Below are 18,089 nucleotides of genomic sequence, written 5' to 3'. Positions count from 1 at the left end.
ACCTGTGTGGTTTAAAGAAAAGGTTTTTTAAATACTGTTATGTATTCTTTTTGAGCTCCTTAGGAGTATTGCTTAGTCGTTATTGTGTAGAGTCATTAGCAGTTAGTGGGGACTTTCGCGTTTCAGCTATTGTGCTTATTTTGTCCTAAAATATAGTTTAGTATTCAATAGAGCATTTCCAGTTATAAGGAATGTTTGTACTTAATTCTTGGTGCAATGAAAGGGGGAAAAGCAAGTTTGAGGAGAGAGTAAATATTAAATCTCTTGGGTGTTTACCTTACACTTCTTACATTTTAGGGTCACATCACAGTTTACAGCATCACTACTTACAATGCACAAAATATTTTTTCTTTGCATCTATTTAAATGTATGCTGTTGTAAGTTACTTTACGAAAGCTATACATGTGATCTTTAAAATGTGCACGAGGAATATTTTCAAAATTCTTTTAGAAACCATAAAAGTTTGGGCTCCCTGACTTAGCTGATGGGCCTTGTGGCAAGAACTGAGCACTAAAGAGAAGCAGCGCCCCTTTGTGGCCGGTAGAGAGGCTGCAGCAGAATGAGCAAGGAGTCTTAGTAGGTAAATTTGGGGACAAGAGCTGAGACTCTAGAGGCTTTGTCCACCTCCACAGGAGAGTCTCTCTCCGCTGCAAGATCGGTGAGCGTGAGGTGTTGCTCCTGTGCTCACACTTGCCACTTGTAGCTGTGGCCCCTGGGATCCGGCCACAACAAATATGAACCAAAAATCAATCCATAAGAACAGGTAGAGGGGTGCGGTAAGGGGGCGGCTCAGAGGGTTAAGTGTCTCTTGGTTTTGGCTCAGATCACGATCTCAGCATTTCGTGACTTTGACCCACAGGTCAGGTTCTGTTGTTGACAGTGCAGAGCCTGCCTGGGATTCTCTCTCTCTTTCTCTCTCTCTCTCTCTCTCTCTCTCTCTCTCCTTCTGTGTCCCTGCTCATACTATCTGTTTTCTCTCAAAATGAACTTAAAAAGAATAAAATAAAATAAAGAACAGGTAAGGATGATTTAACAACCTCTTTTTAATTTTAAAGTGTATTTGAGAGAGAGTTCATGTGGGGGGTGGGGGGACAGAGATAGAGGGAGAGAGAGAATCCCAAGGAGGCCCCAAGCTCATGATCTGAGCCAAAAACACTTAACTGACTGAGCCACTCAGGTGTTCCTGAATTAACAGTCTCAACGCAGATCTCCACTGGCAGAGATCAGAGAAAACCATTTAATAAAAATCTCATGAATGCAGAAAAAGCATTTTATAAACTTGAATACTCACTCATTATACATATATTCATATAAACATAAATATTAATCTTAACATAGTAGAAATTGAAGGGAATCTGCCCAATCTAATGAAGAATATCAACCTAATGTTACATCACGTGTAACCTAGTGTTGTAAACTTTCCCTTTAGAGTCAGAAAGAAGGCAAGAACAAATCAAAATTTCAATTGAAAAATTACAATTAGGGCACCTGGGTGGCTCAGACCTGTTAAGCGTCTATTGATTTCGGCTCAGGTCATGATCTCACCAGGATGAGATGGAGCCCCAGTAGAGTGCACTGAGCTAAGGATTGGGATTCTGTCCCTCCCATTCTCTCTGCCCCTTCCTCACTTGAGCTCTCCCTCTTAAAAAAAAAAAAAAAAAAAAAAAAAAGGGTGTTGTGTGGCTCAGCTGGTTAAGTGTCTGACTTCGGCTCAGGTTATGAGCTCACAGTTTGGGAGTTCGAGCCCCATGTCAGGCTCTGTGCTGACAGCTCAGAGCCTGGAGCCTGCTTTGGGTTCTGTGACTCCCTCTCTCTATGCCCCTCCCCTGCTCGTGATCTGTCTGTCTCTCTCAAAATAAACATTAAAAGAAAATAAACAATTTCTTTTCATTCACCCCCCAATTCAACTAATGGTTTTTATGTTATGTATTTTTTTTTTTCAGGTTATATCTTGTATTAAATATCAGTATAAATTGCGGCCAGGAATGGAACTGCCAGCCACATCATAAACAATGACATTGTTCCAGTCCCTCAAACTCCACATTTGCAATCAGAGATGGGTTCACACTTTGGAATCAGAAGCCCCCTGGAAACTCCGTGACTCCCTATGGAGCCTGGAATGCTAAAGACAAAATGAACTTTGTGGCTAACTGGTGAAAGCTGCCCAGAACCCTTCCAGAATGAAGCAGGGTAAGGTCCAGAAGATGAAGGTTCCCTCAAACTTAGGAGCAGGTAAACGCTCTGATATTCAGAATTGCTCCTTTCCTGTTCCATTAGTGCCTTAGCCCCTAGCCAAGGCCTGTGAGGGTAGCTATTACATAGGGTGAACTTTACTTGTCCATGGAACTCTAGCTTCCCATTACATTGTAAAATATTGCAAGCATGCAAAAAAGTATCAAAACAAATGTATGCTTAGAGGAACCTCACAAACATCCCTCTAAATGAAAGAAGCCAGTCACAAGAGGCCACAGTTTGTATGCTTCCATTTATATGAAATATCCAGAATAGGCACTTTAGAGATAGAAAGTAGATTAGTGGTTCCCAGAAGCTGGGGAACGAGGTGGGGAGGGGGGCAAATAACTGCCAATGGGTAGAGTTTCTCTTTGAGGTGACAAAAATGTTCTAAAATTAGATAGTATAGGGGCACCTGGTTGGCTCAGTTGGTTAAGCTCCCAACTTGGGCTCAGGTCATGGTCTTGCGGTACAGGAGTTTGAGCCCCACTTTGGGCTCTGTGCTGACAGCTCAGAACCTGGAGCTTGCTTCAGATTCTGTATCTCCCACTCTCTCTGCCCCTCCCCTGCTCACACTCTGTGTGTGTGTCTCTCTCTCAAAACTAAATAAACATTAAAAAAAAATTTTAATAAAAAAATAAAAAAATACTAAAAATAAAATAAGACGGTGGTCATGATTGCATACTAAAGTCCATTCAATTATACACTTTAAATGGATGAATTGTATGTCAAGTGAATTATATCCAATAAAGCTGTTTTTAAAATGTATTAGACAAATTTAAATCAAATATATGTCCAATATGATTGACTTGTTAGCAAAAGAACCGACAAAGTGGGGGGGGGGGAAGTGCCAATTTAAAGAAGGGGTCAAAATTGGGACGGAAAACGTTTATATAAGCAGGTAGAAAAAATAAAAAGGTGCAATTTCCTTTCTCAAGGTTGTTCAGTTACCCCAAATGCTAGAGAGGACCCTTGTACACAGGTGGGGTCCAACAACTGAGAACAGCACATTTTTGTGTGTGTGTATTTTAAGCTCCCTTTATTTCTTTTTTAAAATATAATTTATTGTCAAACTGGGTTCCATACAACACCCAGTGCTCATCCCAACAATAGAACAGCCCATTTTAAAAGCATAGTATAAGGGTGGGGTGCCTGACTGGCTCAGTTCTGCCTCTTGATCTCTCAGTCATGAGTTCAAGCCCCACATTGCCTATAGAGATTACTTTAAAAAAAAGAAAAAAGAAAAAGGAGAATAAGAGACTTATTCTCTTAAGGAGAATAAGGAGACATGGGATCCGAAACGAGAATACAAGATTTCATCTCCCAAAGTAGTATCAGGTGGGGCAGGAAACTGAGCACATTAGGCTCCAATTTTAAACAGGACACTGCCAGGAATTTTTCTCAAACGGCAAAAATGCACTGTTCAAGAGTGTACACCCTGGGAGCGCCTGGGTGGCTCAGTCGTTAAGCATCTGACTTTGGCTCAAATCATAGTCTCCTGGTTCCTGAGTTGAGCCCCACATGGGATATGCTTCAGCCCAGCTTTGGGATTCTCTCTCTCCCTCTAGTTCATTTGCGCGCGCTCTCTCTCTCTACAAAAAAAAAAAAAAAGTACATACCCTTGAGGTGTACGGTTAAACCAAGGACAAACAAAACACAGGTGCTTACACAGCTTAAGAAAAAAGTCACTTTTAGAGCTCTTGTATGCCCTTCCCAGCCTTACCCCTCACTCCCCATGGAGTGAACCACCGTCTTGAATTTTGGGTCAATTACTTATTCTCTAATTTTCCCTCTTTCCATTTAATGGCAAAGTCTTCATTCAACAGAAATAAAATTCAGGTGTACAAATAACAGAAACCTGAGTCTCTTAATCAAGACGGAGTTTGGATCCCACTCAGCCAGTACTCCGCTCGCCCCCTAAGGGTGACGCCGAGGTACCGCGTGAATACTAACCTATTTTCTGAACCAAAAGAGCAGTGACCCCAATGATTTGCATACCCACAGTGCACTGCACCGATACCAGTTGAAAGCAACAAAATTAAAAAATTCTTCCACTTGTATATCTTAAAAATAGACCCATACATACATATTATTCTAGAAAATTTTACTAGGGCATTGACTCTTGTCGTTAGTTAGTCACCATCAGTGAACCAGGAGATCATTTTACTCGAGTTTCAGGTTAGGGTTAGGGATCGCATACTCCGGTTTCTCTTCAGATCGTATAAATCTTTCGCCTTTTACTAAAGATTTCCGTGGAGAGGAACAATTCTGAGTCTTAAAATAATTTTTTGAGGCCTTGCACTAGTAAGGCTATATGTCGTCAAAAAGAACAGAGTGGGCTTTATTGGTGTCTGTGTTTTTTTTCTCTGTTTAAGAAAAGGTAAGTGTTTCGTTCAAGTTACTTTAACTGCCGTTAGTATGTCCTATTTAGTTGCTTTTTACGCGCATAATTCTTGAAATTACGTGTTTGTTTCGTGTTCTTTTAAATTTCTAGAAACAGCCCCTTTGGGTTTTGAGGTACTTTTTTTTTTTTTTTTTTAAAGCGTTTGTCTTTTATGTGGGTGGCTTTTCCGGGCGAAAAAAAGTTGGGTACACAATTACGGGAAAGTAAGGTGTGTGAGGTTTATTGGGTTTATATATTTAACCTACAAAGTCTAAGCTCTTGAATGTAGAGCCAATATAGAACGTTAGAAATTTTACATCTTTATGGTGGTGTAGTTTCTTCTCCACTTTATACGTAATTTACTTTGAGAGAGAAAAATATGAGCGAGTAGAGGAGGGAACAGAATCTCAAGCAGGCTCAATGGCCGCCCAGGTGCAGGGCTTTATCCACCAATGGTGAGATCGTGACCTGAGCTCAGAACCAAGAGTCAGACGCCTAACTAATTGAGCCGTGCAGGCGCCCCTTGCCCTTTGTAATTTTCAATTAGTATTAGCTGCTTTGCAATGAAGTGCTCAACCAGCATGATGGAACTAATGGTATTGGGCAACACAGCTCTTTATAGTATTACACTGTATGGACTAATTTATGGATCCGTTCTCTCTTCACGGAGGTTTGGTTTCTTTCCTTAGATCTGGGTTGTTAAAATGATGTTACTCACAGGGACCATGTGCAAGACTTTCTTTTCTTAATGTGTGGAGTGGAACCACTGGGTCAGGGCAGGTAAGTGTAATAATTTGTTCCCCAAGTGAAGGTACCCGTTTACATTTCTGCCAGTGGCATTTGTGTAGTTATCATAGCTTCTCATCTTTACTGGTCTTTGGTATGCTGACTTTAATTTTTGCCCATCTAGTGGGACTAATACCTGACAGTGGTTTTTTGGCTTTTTGGGTTCTTTTGTGTTTTATTTTGAGAGAGAGCGCGCCTGAGAGAGCGGCAGAGGGAGAGAGAGAATCCCAAACAGGGTACATGCTCATTCAGAGTCTTTTTTTTTTTAATTTTTTTTTAACATTTATTTATTTTTGAGACAGAGAGAGACACAGCATGAACAGGGGAGGGGCAGAGAGAGAGGGAGACACAGAATCGGAAGCAGGCTCCAGGCTCTGAGCCATCAGCCCAGAGCCCGACGTGGGGCTCGAACTCGCGGACCGCGAGATCGTGACCTGAGCTGAAGTCGGACGCTTAACCGACTGAGCCACCCAGGCGCCCCTCATTCAGAGTCTTAAGATGGGACTTGATCTCATGATCCTGGGATCATGACCTGAGCTGAAATCGTCATTCGGTCGCTTACACTACTGAGTCAGGTGCCCCTGACAGTGGTTTTAATGTACATTTCTCTAGGTACTACTAAAGTTGAATATCTTTTCAAAGAATTTTTTTTTTTTTTTTTTTGCCATCGTGGTTTATCTTCATTGAAATGCCTATACATGCCTTTTGCCCATTTTTCCTCCTTAGATTGTGAATCTTTGTCTTATTTTGGAAGTTTTAACACCACCTTTAGACTGTAGAGTCTAAATAGTAATTCTTTGTTGGTTAACTTCTTTCAGGTAATAGCTTCCCTTTCCACTCTTCTTTTGTGTCTTGGTGAACTGTTCTTAATTTTAATGTTATCAGATCACTTTTTTTCTTCTGATTTGTGCTTTTTAAAAGTGTTTTGTTTAATAATTTACTACCTCAAGCTATTTAGGAAACTATCTTTTCAAGTTATGTCTTTCATATTTAAGTCCTTGATTAATCTGGAACTGAATTTTTGTGCATAGTGTGAAGTATGGATCAATTTTTATCCCTCACCCCCTCCCCACTGACAGTTGTCCTGCACTATGTATTGATTGATGTCTCCTTTCCCCACTAGATCTTCTTTGACAACTTTGACATACATCAGCTCTCCTTATATGCCTGGGAATGTTTCTGGGCTCTTTTTCCTAAACCAGTCGATTGAGGTATGATTGCATAGGAAAAGCTGTATGTATTTAATGTATACAATTTGACGAGTTTGGAGGTAAGTATACATCCATGAAACCATCACCACAGTCAATGCCATAAACATTGTGGGCTCTCTATTCTGTTCCATGGGTGTAATTTGTCTTTCCTTGAGCTAATATCATACAGGAGTAACTTGGCTATCCTTTGATCTTTCAAAAATGTTTAAGGGGCCTGAGTGAGTCAGTTGAGTGAGCAACTCTTGATTTCGGCTCAGGTCATGATACTAGGGTTGTGGGATCAAGTCTTTTGTCAGGCTCTCACTGAGTGTGGAGACAGCTTTGGATTCTGTCTCTCTCTCCCTCTCCCCTCTGCCCCTCTCCACTTCTCACACCCCCTCCCTCTTAATAATATTTTTTTCGATGTTTAAAATTGCCTTGTTGATTTCTATGAAAATTCCTGTTGGATCTGAATTAAATCTGTAAATTAATTAGGGAGAATTGAATCTTCATCTTCTACATGGTCATGATTTCTCTCTCCATATGTGTAAGTTTTTTTTTATTATCTTTCAATAAAAAATGTTAAAAATGTCTACTAAAGATTTTGCACCCTTTGTTATTTTTTCCTTTTTTCCCCTACCCTTTGTTAATTTTTAAAGTTGCATTTCTTAATTGTACATTGCTCTTGTACATGAATGTAGTTGACTCTTGGGGCACCTGGCTGGCTCAGTTGGTAGGTAGGGCATGCAATTCTTGATTTCTGGGTCCTGAGTGAAAGGCCCATATGTGGGTGGAGTCTAAAAAAAAATGTAGTTGACTCTTGTATAGGATTTTATATCAGGCAATCTTGCTTGACTCTTGCATTAACTCTAATAAGTTGTGTGTAGATTATTTTGAGTTTTCTATTTACAAGATATATTATCTGAGTTCATTTCTTCCTTTCTACTATTTAGATATATTTTTTCTTTTTAAAAAATGTTTTAAATGTTTATTTTTGACAGAGAGCGCGCATGTGTGTGAGCTGGGGAAGGGCAGAGAGGGAGGGAGATACAGAATCCGAAGCAGGCTCCAGGCTCTGAGCTGTCAGCACAGAGACTGATGTGGGGCTCGAACCCACGAGCCATGAGATGATGACCTGAGCTGAAGTCAGACGTGCTAACCAACTGAGCCACCCAGGAACCCCTAGATATATATTTTCTTATTGAGCAGCCAGCATATACAATGTTTATTGTATAATGTATATTGTATAATGTTAAGTAGAAATGATAGTGGAACTTTAAAAAATACATATGTACACACACATATACACACATCTATGTGTGTGTGTGTGTATATATATATATATATATATATTTTTTTTTTTTTTTTTTTTAGAGCAAAAGCAGGGGAGGGGTAGAGAGAGGGGGACAGAGGATCTGATGTTGGCTCTGCACTGACAGGCTGATAGCAGCAAGCCCAATATGGGGCTTGAACTTACAACCGTGAAATCATGACCTGAGCCAAAGTTGGATGCTCAATCAACTGAGACACCCAGGTGCTCCAGAAATGATAGTGAAACTTTTTTTTGTGAGAGAGAGAGAGCGCGCGCAAGCAAGCGAGTGAGCTTGGGGGAGAGGGGCAAAGGGAGAGAGAGAGAATCCTAACCAGGCTCCACCCTCAGTGCAGAGCCCGGCTTGGGGCTGAATCCCACAACTCTGGGATCCTGAACTGAGCCAAAATCAAGAGTCAGATGCTCAACCAACTGAGCCACTCAGGTGCCTCTGATTTTTCTTTGAGATTTTTAATGTGGTGAATGGCATTGAGTTATTTCCAAATGTTAAGCCAATCTTGCATTTCTAGAGTAAATCTGTCTTAGCTTGGGCTGCTATGACAAAATACCATAAACTGGATGGCTCAAACAACAGAAATTTATTTCTCACAGTTCTAAGGGACTGGAAGTCTGAGATCAGGGTGCCAAATGATAGCTACTGCCCTTCCCCTTCTCCCAGGTTGCAGACAATTGGCTTTTTGTATCTTCTTCACACAGTGAAAAAAGAGCTAGCTAGTTCTCTGTCCTCTTATAAGGGCACTGATCCCATTTATGAAGTCTCCACCCCCATGACCTAATTACCTCCCAGAGGCCCTACTTCCCATATCATCACACTGGGATTGGGTTTCAACAAATTCATTTGGGGGTGGGGGACACAAACACCCAATCCACAAAACCCAACTAATCACACTGTATTTTTAAACATTGTTGGACTCAGTTTGCTGATATTGTGATTAGACTTTTATATTTAAATTCTCTAATGGGATTGGCCAGTAAAAATATTACTTAATTATTGTGCCCTTGTTTTATTATCAAGGATATAGAAATTTATAAGATGAGCTGGAAAGTATTCTTTCCTCCCTCACCCCCCTCCACCTTAACCTCTGGGAGAGTCTATATCACCTTGGAATGATCTAGATGTTCCTTGATGTTTGCCAGCAAAGCCATTGAGGCTTGATGTTTTGCCAGTGATTCTTGTCTTTTTTGTTATATGACATTCAGGTTTTCTTTTTCTTCTTGAGTCAGTTTTTTTAAGTTTTATAAACATGGATATGCAAGTTATATACATATATCTAAGTTATATCTAGGTTTTATGTATATAATATGTACATTTTCTGCAGTTTTAAAATTTATTGGCCTGCAGTTGTTGATACTATTCTCTGTCATTTGACTCTGCTCTATCTGTAATGTCCTTTTTTCATTCCCAATATTATTTATTTATGCCTTCTCTTTTTTTGACCTTGTACATCTGTCAGAAGTTGTCGATTTTATTAGCTTTTTTCCAAAGAACCAAATTTGGAGTTTGATGATCCTCTCTAGTGTGCAGCCGCCCCCCCCCCCCCAAAACTGCCCACTAATTTCTGGTTATATCTTCAGTATACTCTTGTGTACTTTTTTGGTAGTTTTTCTATGGTTTCAAGAGGAACTTTTATGTTGTTCGACAAGCTGATTTAAAAATTCATTTAGGGGGAGCTTGGGTGGCTCAGTTGGTTGAGTGTCCAGCTCTTGATTTCAGCTCAGGTCATGATCTCACAGTTTGTGGGATCAAGCCCTGTGTCAGACTCTGCACTGACAGTGTGGAGCCTGCTTGGGATTCTCTCTCTCTCCTCTGACCTCCCCGCCCCTCATGGGCATGCATGCGTGCCCACATGCACTCTCTCTCAAAACAAATAAACTTAAAAAAAAAAAAAGTCAATTTGGAAAAGAAAATGGCCTACACTATCACAGTGATAACTTTGTCACTATACCTAGTTTCTCATGTTCCACTGGATGTTATCCTTGTTTTGCTTTTCCTAGAAGCTTCTAACACCCTAGTCTTATCCTTCCTTGTATCCCTGGCCAACACCAGGAAAATAGTATGTCCCAGGAAATGTGGAAGGAAGCAATAGGAGGAAGATAATCTCCCATTAAGTGGCTTCAAGAGGAGCCAGTCCTCTCTGTGAGAAAACAGCGATTTCTCCCTGTCTGCCTCACAGGATGTCATGAGAAGCAGACAAGAGAGGATGGATACGAAAAGGAAATGTTTAAAAGTGATATGCAAAATAAAGCATTGCTCTAATCTTCCAAAACTAGACAGTAACACAGAGGCTCAGCAATGTTGGGAGGAGGGTCACCTCAAGGCCTAGAAGCACTCCCCTCAGCACTCCCTGGGATCTCACACCAGCAAGCACTGATGGCCTCTTCTTTCAGAAGGCCCCCTACAAGACCCCTGTACCGTCCAGCCCCAGGAGGTTCTCCAGAACACATAGCAATTCGAATTACAAATTCGAATGTTCGCCTTTCTGGAACATTTGGGTTTTTGCCTAGGGGAGCCCCTTCCCTGTCAATAGAGCAGCCTCTTCATTTCCTCAAGGGTATTTTACCTCCTGAGGTAACAGGGGACTTTCTGATCTGTTCTCTCTCTCTCTGTCTAATGTATTTATTCAGCCATTTATTATGAGATATTTATTTGGGCATTTTAAAAAAGGTTTTATTTAAATTCCACTTGGTTAACATACAGTGTCGTATTAGTTTCAGGTGTACAATATAGTGATTCAGCACTTCCGTACATCACTCTGTGCTGCTCATCAGGACAAGTGCACTCCTTAATCCCCATCACCTATTTAACCCATCCCCCCCCACCTCCCCTCTGGTATCCATCCCTTTATTCTCTATAGTTAAGAGTCTGTTTCTTGGTTTGCCTCTTTCTTGTTTATTGCTTATTTGTTTTGTTCCTTAAATTCCACATTTGAGTGAAATCATATAGTATTTGTCTTTGACTTATTTTGCTTAGCATAATACTCTAGTTCCATCCATGTCATTGCAAATGGCAAGATTTCATTCTTTTTTATGGCTGAATAATATTCCATTGTGTATGTATATATATATATATATATATATATATATATATATATATATATATATATATATATATCACATCTTCTTTATTCATCAGTCCAATGGACACTTGGTCTGTTTCCATAATTTGGCTATTGTAAATAATACTTCTATAAACCTCAGAGTGCATGTATCCCTTTGAATTAGTATTTTTGTATTCTTTGGGTAAATACTAGTAGTGCGATTGCTGGATCATAGGGTATTGCTATTTTTAACATTTTGAGGAACCTCCATACTGTTTTTCAGAGTGGCTGCACCAGTTTGCATTCCTGCCAACAGTGCACAAGGGTTCCCCTTTCTCCACATCCTTGCCAACTCCTGTTGTTTTTTGTGTTCTTGATTTTAGCCCTTCTGACAGGTGTGCGGTGATATCTCATTGTACTTTTGATTTGCATTTCCCTGATAATGAGTGATGTTAAGCATCTTTGCATGTGTCTGTTGGCCATCTGGATGTCTTATTTAAAGAAATGTCTGTTCGTGTCTTCTGCCCATTTTTTAATTGGATTATTTATTTTTTGGGTGTTGAATTTTATAAATTCTTTATATACATTTTGGATACTAACCCTTTATCAGATAAGTCATTGGCAAATATCTTCTCCCATTCCATAGGTTGCCTTTTAGTTTTGTTGATTGTTTCCCTCACCGTGCAGCTTTTTATTTTGATGTAGCCCCAAGAGTTTATTTTTGCTTTCATTTTCCTTGCCTCAGGAGACCTATCTAGAAAAAAGTTGTTATGGTGGAGGTCAGAGAAATTACTGCCTGTGCTTTCTTCCAGGACTTTTATGATTTCAGGTATCATATTTAGATCTTTCATCCATTTGGAATTTGTTTTTGTATATGGTGTAAGAAAGTGGCCCAGTTTCATTCTTTTACATGTTGCTGTCCAGTTTTCTCAGTACCATGTGTTGAAGAGGCTGTCTTTTTCCTATTGGATATTCTTTTCTGTTTTGTTGAAGATTAATTGACCATAATATTGTGGGTTCATTTCTGGGTTTTCTATTCTGTTCTATTGATCTATGTGTCTGGTGTGTGTGTGTGTGTGCACGCCAATACCATACTATTTTGATGACTACAGCTTTGTGATATAACTTGAAGTCCGGAATTGTGATGCTTTCAGCTTTGCTTTTCTTTTTCAAGTTTTCTTTGGCTATTTGGGGTCTTTTGTGTTTCCATACAAATTTTAGGATTATTCAGTTTTGTGAAAAATGCTGTTGCTATTTTGTTAGGAATTGCATTAAATGTGTAGATTGCTGTGGGTGATACAGACATTTAATAATAATCGCTCTTCCAGGGTGCCTGGGTGGCTCAGTCTGTTGAGCGTCTGACTTTGGCTCAGGTCATGATCTCATGGCTCTTGGGTTCGAGCCCAGCGTCGGGCTCTGTGCTGACAGCTCAGAGCCTGGAGCCTGCTTAGGATTCTGTGTCTCCCTCTGTCTCTACCCCTCTCCTGCTCATGGTGCTGTCTCTGTCTCTCAAAAATAAATAAAAAATGTTTTAAAAATTTTAATAATATTCTTCCAATTCATAAGCATGGAATGTCTCTCTCCTTTTCTTTGTGTCTTCAATTTCTTTCATCAGTGTTTTATAGTTTTCAGAGTACAGATCTTTCACCTCTTTGGTTAGGTTTTTTTCCGACGTATCTTATTATTATTACTTTTTTTCCCCTTTTCCTTTTTCCGGCTGGCACATTTATTAGCATTAAACACAAGACACTTCTCTTCCCTGACCCCAGGAAGCCATGCCCACAAAGCCTCAGGCTCCTGAAGTAGGGTCCCTCTGCCCCATTTCTGAAATAACTTCTCAGGCTTTGGCAGTGAGCTGCTGAATCTTCTGGCATGAAGCATGACAGCATGCTTTCCCTGCAGAGCTGGCTAGATTTCCTCCAGTTGGCTGGTGAGGAAGTCTATCTTCCTCTTGAAAGAGTCCCTGAAATCCTCAGCTGTCTTTTCTACATAGTAGCCTCTTCCCACATCAATGAGTACATGTTCCACATCATGTCACCTCCCAAGGACATACATAGAACTCATAAGTGGGAGGAGTAATTCTTCCCCCTCATTGTTCTTGTTACAGCATGTTCAAATAGTCCACAGCTTCCACATACTTGGTCTGCCCCACCTTGAGCTGGGCAATGGACGTGGGCAAGAACTCCAGTTCTTGGTCCAGTTTCTTTCTTTCTTTCTTTCTTTCTTTCTTTCTTTCTTTCTTTCTTTCTTTCTTTCTTCCTTCCTTCCTTCCTTCCTTCCTTCCTTCCTTCCTTCCTTCCTTCCTTCATCTGTTCGTTCTTTCTTTCTTTCTCTCTCTCTCCCTTCCTTCCTTCCTTCCTTCCTTCCTTCCTTCCTTCGTCTGTTCGTTCTTTCTCTCTCTCTCTCTCTCCCTCTCTCCCTTTCTTCCCTCCCTTCCTTCCTCCCTTCCTTCCTTCCTTCCTTTCCTTCCTTCTTTCTTTCTTTCTTTCTTTCTTTCTTTCTTTCTTTCTTTCTCTTTCTTTCTTTCTTTCTTTCTTGTTTATTTTATTTTTGAGAGAGAGAGTGTGTGAGCAGAAGAGGGGCAGAGAGAGGGGAAGGAGAATCCCAAGCAGGCCCTGCACTGTCAGAACAGAGCCCGATTCACAGCTCAAACTCACGAACCATGAGATCATGACCTGAGCTGAAATCAAGAGTTGGATGCTTAACTGACCGAGCCAGCCAGGTGCCCCTTGGTCCAGCTTGTTCTTGAGCATTTATAGCTGTAGCAGGTTCAGCTGGGTGATGTTAACTGACTACACCATGTTGGGAAGGAGGACTAACTATCTTATTTTTGGTGCAGTTATAAAATGGGATTGATTACTTCATTTCTCTTTCTGCTGCTTCATTATTGGTATATAGAAATTGGTGTATAGAAAGTCTACATTGATTTTGTATTCTACAACTTTACTGCATTTGTTTATCAGTTCTAGCAGTTTTTTGGTGGAGACCTTCAAGTTTTCTACGTATAGTATCCTGTTATCTGCAAATATCTTGAACTTTATTTCATTTTGTTGTGGGAGCTGTGGCTAGGACTTTCAGTACTATGTTGAATAAAAGCGGTGAGAGTGGACACCACTTTTTCCTGACTATAGAGGAAAAGCTCTGTTTTTTCCCATTTAGGATGATATTACCTGTGAATTTTTTATAAATGGCTTTATTATATTGGGTGATGTTCCCTCTAAACCTAATTTGTTGAGGGTTTTTACCATGAATGGATGTTGTACTTTGTTAAATGCTTTTTCTGCATCTATTGAAATGATATTGTTCTTTCTGTTATCGATGTGATGTATTACGTTGATTGATTTGTGAATATTGAACTATCCTTGCAACCCAAGAGTATATCCCTTTGATTGTGATGAGTGATTTTTTTAAGGTTTTGTTTATTTATTTATTTTGAGAGAGAGAACACATATGCACTTGTGAGCAGGGGAAGGACAGAAGGAGAGAGAGAATCTTAAGCAGGCTCCACGCTCAGCACCAAGCCTAATGCAAGGCTCCATCCCACGACCCTGGGATCATGACCTGAGCCAAAATCAAGAGTCGGACATCCAATCAATTAAGCCATCCATGTGCCCCTTGGTGAATGAGTTTTTTAATGTATTGTTGGGTTCAGTTTGCTAGTATTTTGCTGAGGAGTTTTGCATCTATGTTCATCAGAGATTTGGCCTGTGGTTCTCTTTTTTTGTGGTGTCTCTATCAGGTTTTGGTATCAGGGTGATGCTGGCCTCATAGAATGAATTTGGAAATTTTCCTTCTTTTTCTATTTTTTGGAGTAGTTTGAGAAGAATAGGTATTAACTTGTTAAATATTTGGTAGAATTCGCCTGTGAAGCCAACTAGTCCTGGATTTTTTTTTTTTTTTTTTTTTTTTTTTTTTTTGAGAGCTAGCATGAGTGGGAGAGGGACAAAGAGAGAGGAGGACAGAGGATCTGAAGCAGGCTCCACACTGACAGCAGCAAGCCTGATGGGGGGCTCAAACTCACAAACTGCAAGATCACGACCTGAGCTGAAGTCGGATGCTCAATTGACTGAGCCACCCAGGGGCCCCTGGACTTTTTTTTTTTTTTTTTAAGTTTATTTATTTAAGTAATCTCTTGACCCCAAGACCAAGTGTCACACGCTCTTCCAACTGAGTCAGCCAGGTGACTCAAATTTGTTCTTTACTTTATTAGTTATTTATTTATTTAAAAATATTTTAAGTAATCTCTACACCCAACATGGAGCTCAAACTTACAACCCAAGATCAAGAATTGCATACTCCACCAACGAAGCCAACCAGGTGTTCCATGGTTCTGGACTTTTGCTGGGGGTTTTTCATTACTGATTCAATTTCTTTGCTCATTATTGGTCTGTTCAAAATTTTTTTTCTGCTTTAGTTTTGGTAATTTATATGTTTTTAAGAATTTATCAATTTCCTCTAGGTTGTCCAATTTGTTGACATATAGTTTTCATAATCTCTTTTAATTGTTTGTATTTCTGTGATGTTGGTTGCTATTTCTCTTCTCTCATTTGTGATTTTATGTGGGTCCTTTCTCTTTGATAAATCTGGAATGAAGTTTATCAATTTTATTAATTTTTTCAAAGCATCAGCTTCTGGTTTCATTGATCTGTTCTTTTATTTATTATTTAAATGTTTATTTTTGAGAGAGAGAGAGTGCGTGGGGAAGGTGCAGAGAGAGAGGGAGACAGAGGATCTGAAGCGGGCTCTGAGCTGACAACAGTGAGCCTGATGCAGGGCTTGAACTCACAAACCATGAGATCGTGAGCAGAGCCAAAATTGGATGCTCAACTGACTGAGCCACCCAGGCACCCCTATTTATTATTTTTTTTAATGTAACTTCTGTGCCCAACATGGGGCTCAAACTTGTGACCCCAAGATCAAGAGTCACATGCTCTACCACCTGAGCCAGCCAAGCCTCCCCTGTTCTAATGTTTTTTCTAGTTTCTATATCTTTTATTTCTGCTCTAATATTTTTTTCTTAGATTTTTTAAAAAAATTATTTACTTTTTGAGAGGGCGAGAGAGGGAGAGAGTATCCCAAGCAGGCACCGCACTGTTAGCATGGAGCCCTTTGCAAGGCTCAGACTCATGAACTGTGAGATCATGATTTGAGCCGAAATCAAGAGTCAGATGCTTAACCAACTGAGCCACCTACACACCCCTTCTGTTCTAATCTTTATTATTTCCTCCCTTCTGCTGGCTTTAGGCTTTTTTTTCCCCCCCAGTTCCTTTAGGCATAAGGTTAGGTTGTTTATTTGAGATTTTTCTTGCTTCTTGAGGTAGGCCTGTATTATATTTACTTCCCTCTTAAAACCACTTTTGTTGCATCCCAAAGGTTTTGGACCATTGTATTTTCATTTGTTTCCATGTATCTTTTTTATTTCTTCTTTTATTTCCTGATTGACTCATTCATTGTTTAGTAGCATATTACTTAACCTCTATGTATTTGTGGTCTTTCCAGATTTTTTTCTTGTGATTGACTTCTAGTTTCATAGTATTGTGGTCAGAAAAGGTGCATGGTATGGCTTTGGTTTTATTGAACTTGTTGAGACCGGTTTTGTGGCCTAATATGTGATCTATTCTGGAGAATGTTCCATGTGCGCTTGAAAAGAATATGTATTCTGTTTTAGGATAGAATGTTCTGAATATATCTGTTAAATCCATCTGGTCCAGTATGTCATTCAGAGCCCTTGTTTCCTTATTGATTTTCTGTTTAGATGATCTGTTTATTGATGTAAGTGGTATGTTAAAGCCTCTACTATTATTGTATTATTATCGATTAGTTCCTTTATGTTTACTATTATTTTATGTATTCGGGTTCTCCGATGTTGGGTCCATAAATATGTACAGTTATTATATCTTCTTGTCAGATTGTCCCCTTTATTATTATATAGTACCCTTCTTTGTCTTTTGTTACAGTCTTTGTTTTAAAGTCTATTTAGTTTAGGGGCGCCTAGGTGGCTTGGTCGGTTAAGCGTCTGACTTCTGCTCAGGTCATGATCTCACGGTCCGTGAGTTTGAGCCCCGCTTCGGGCTCTGTGCTGACAGCTCAGAGCCTGGAGCCTGTTTCAGATTCTGTGTCTCCCTCTCTCTCTGCCCCTCCCCTGTTCATGCTGTGTCTCTCTCTGTCTCAAAAATAAATAAACGTTAAAAAAAATTAAAAAAAAAATAAAGTCTATATAGTTTAAACAGAAGAGACGCTTAAATATAGAGAACAAACAGGGTTACTGGAGGGGTTGTGGGAGGAGGGATGGGCTAAATGGGTAAGAGGCTTAAGGAATCTACTGAAAACGTTGTACCATGTGCTAACTAACTTGGATGTAAGTTATAAAAAATAAATAAATTATAGAAAGTAAAGTCTATTTTGTCTGATATATGGGGCACCTGGGTGGCTCAGTCAGTTAAGCATGTGACTCTTGATATTGGCTGGGATCATCATTTCACAGTTCATGAGATTGAGCCCCGTTTCTGGGGCTCTCTTTCCCAGATTGGGATTCTCTCTTTCTTCTCTCTGCCTCTTTCCCCTCTCATGCTCTCTCTCTCTCAAAATAAGTAAACATTAAAAAATAAAGTCTATTTTGTCCGATATAAGCATTGCTACTCTGGCTTTCTTTTGACATCCATTCGTATGGTAGATGCTTCTCCACCCCTCACTTTCAACCTGCAGGTGACTTCAGGTCTAAAATCAATCTCTTGTAGTCAGCGTATAGATGGGTCTTGTTTTTTGTTTTTGTTTTTGTTTTTTTTTAATCCATTGTGGCACTCTATGTCTTTTGATTGGAGCATTTAGTCCATCTACATTCAAAATAATTATTTGTTACTAAATTTTGTTTATTTTGTGCATGTGTAGAGTGTGTGCATGTGTGTAAGTGGAGGATGGGCAGAGAGAGGGAGAGAGAGAATCCAAAGTAGGCTCAGCTGGGCTGACAGAGTGGAGCCCAGTGTGGGGCTTGAACCCATGAACTATGAGATCATGACCTGAGCCAAAGTCAAGAGTCAGATGCTTAGCTGACTGAGCCACCCAAGTGCTTCCATTCAAAGTAACTATTGATAGATATGTTTTATTGCCATTTTATTACTTGTTTCATGGTT

The 18,089-nt window shown here is 39.9% G+C and overlaps 1 long non-coding RNA gene and 1 other non-coding gene across 3 annotated transcripts in view; both read left to right on the top strand.

The window, feature by feature from the left end:
- The first annotated feature begins 4,428 nt into the window (after positions 1-4,428).
- LOC113602132 (U5 spliceosomal RNA) lies at positions 4,429-4,544 on the top strand. Its single transcript, XR_003423495.1, has one exon. It is a non-coding gene; the product is annotated as a U5 spliceosomal RNA (small nuclear RNA).
- A 271-nt stretch (positions 4,545-4,815) lies between these two features.
- LOC113601847 (uncharacterized) overlaps positions 4,816-18,089 on the top strand; it is a 38,263-nt gene continuing 24,989 nt past the window's right edge. Inside the window, exons 1-2 of one of the 2 annotated variants that reach the window (XR_008299116.1) lie at positions 4,816-5,395; positions 6,525-6,671. This is a non-coding gene — a long non-coding RNA (uncharacterized LOC113601847). The remainder of the gene's footprint in view (positions 5,396-6,524; positions 6,672-18,089) is intronic. The other variant, XR_008299117.1, reaches the window with a different exon arrangement.

Source organism: Acinonyx jubatus, chromosome B3 (assembly GCF_027475565.1).
Source record: "Acinonyx jubatus isolate Ajub_Pintada_27869175 chromosome B3, VMU_Ajub_asm_v1.0, whole genome shotgun sequence".
NCBI classification, from domain to species: Eukaryota; Metazoa; Chordata; class Mammalia; order Carnivora; family Felidae; genus Acinonyx; species Acinonyx jubatus.
Note: the sequence above shows the minus strand (reverse complement) of the source record. Positions and strands in the feature narration are given on the sequence as shown.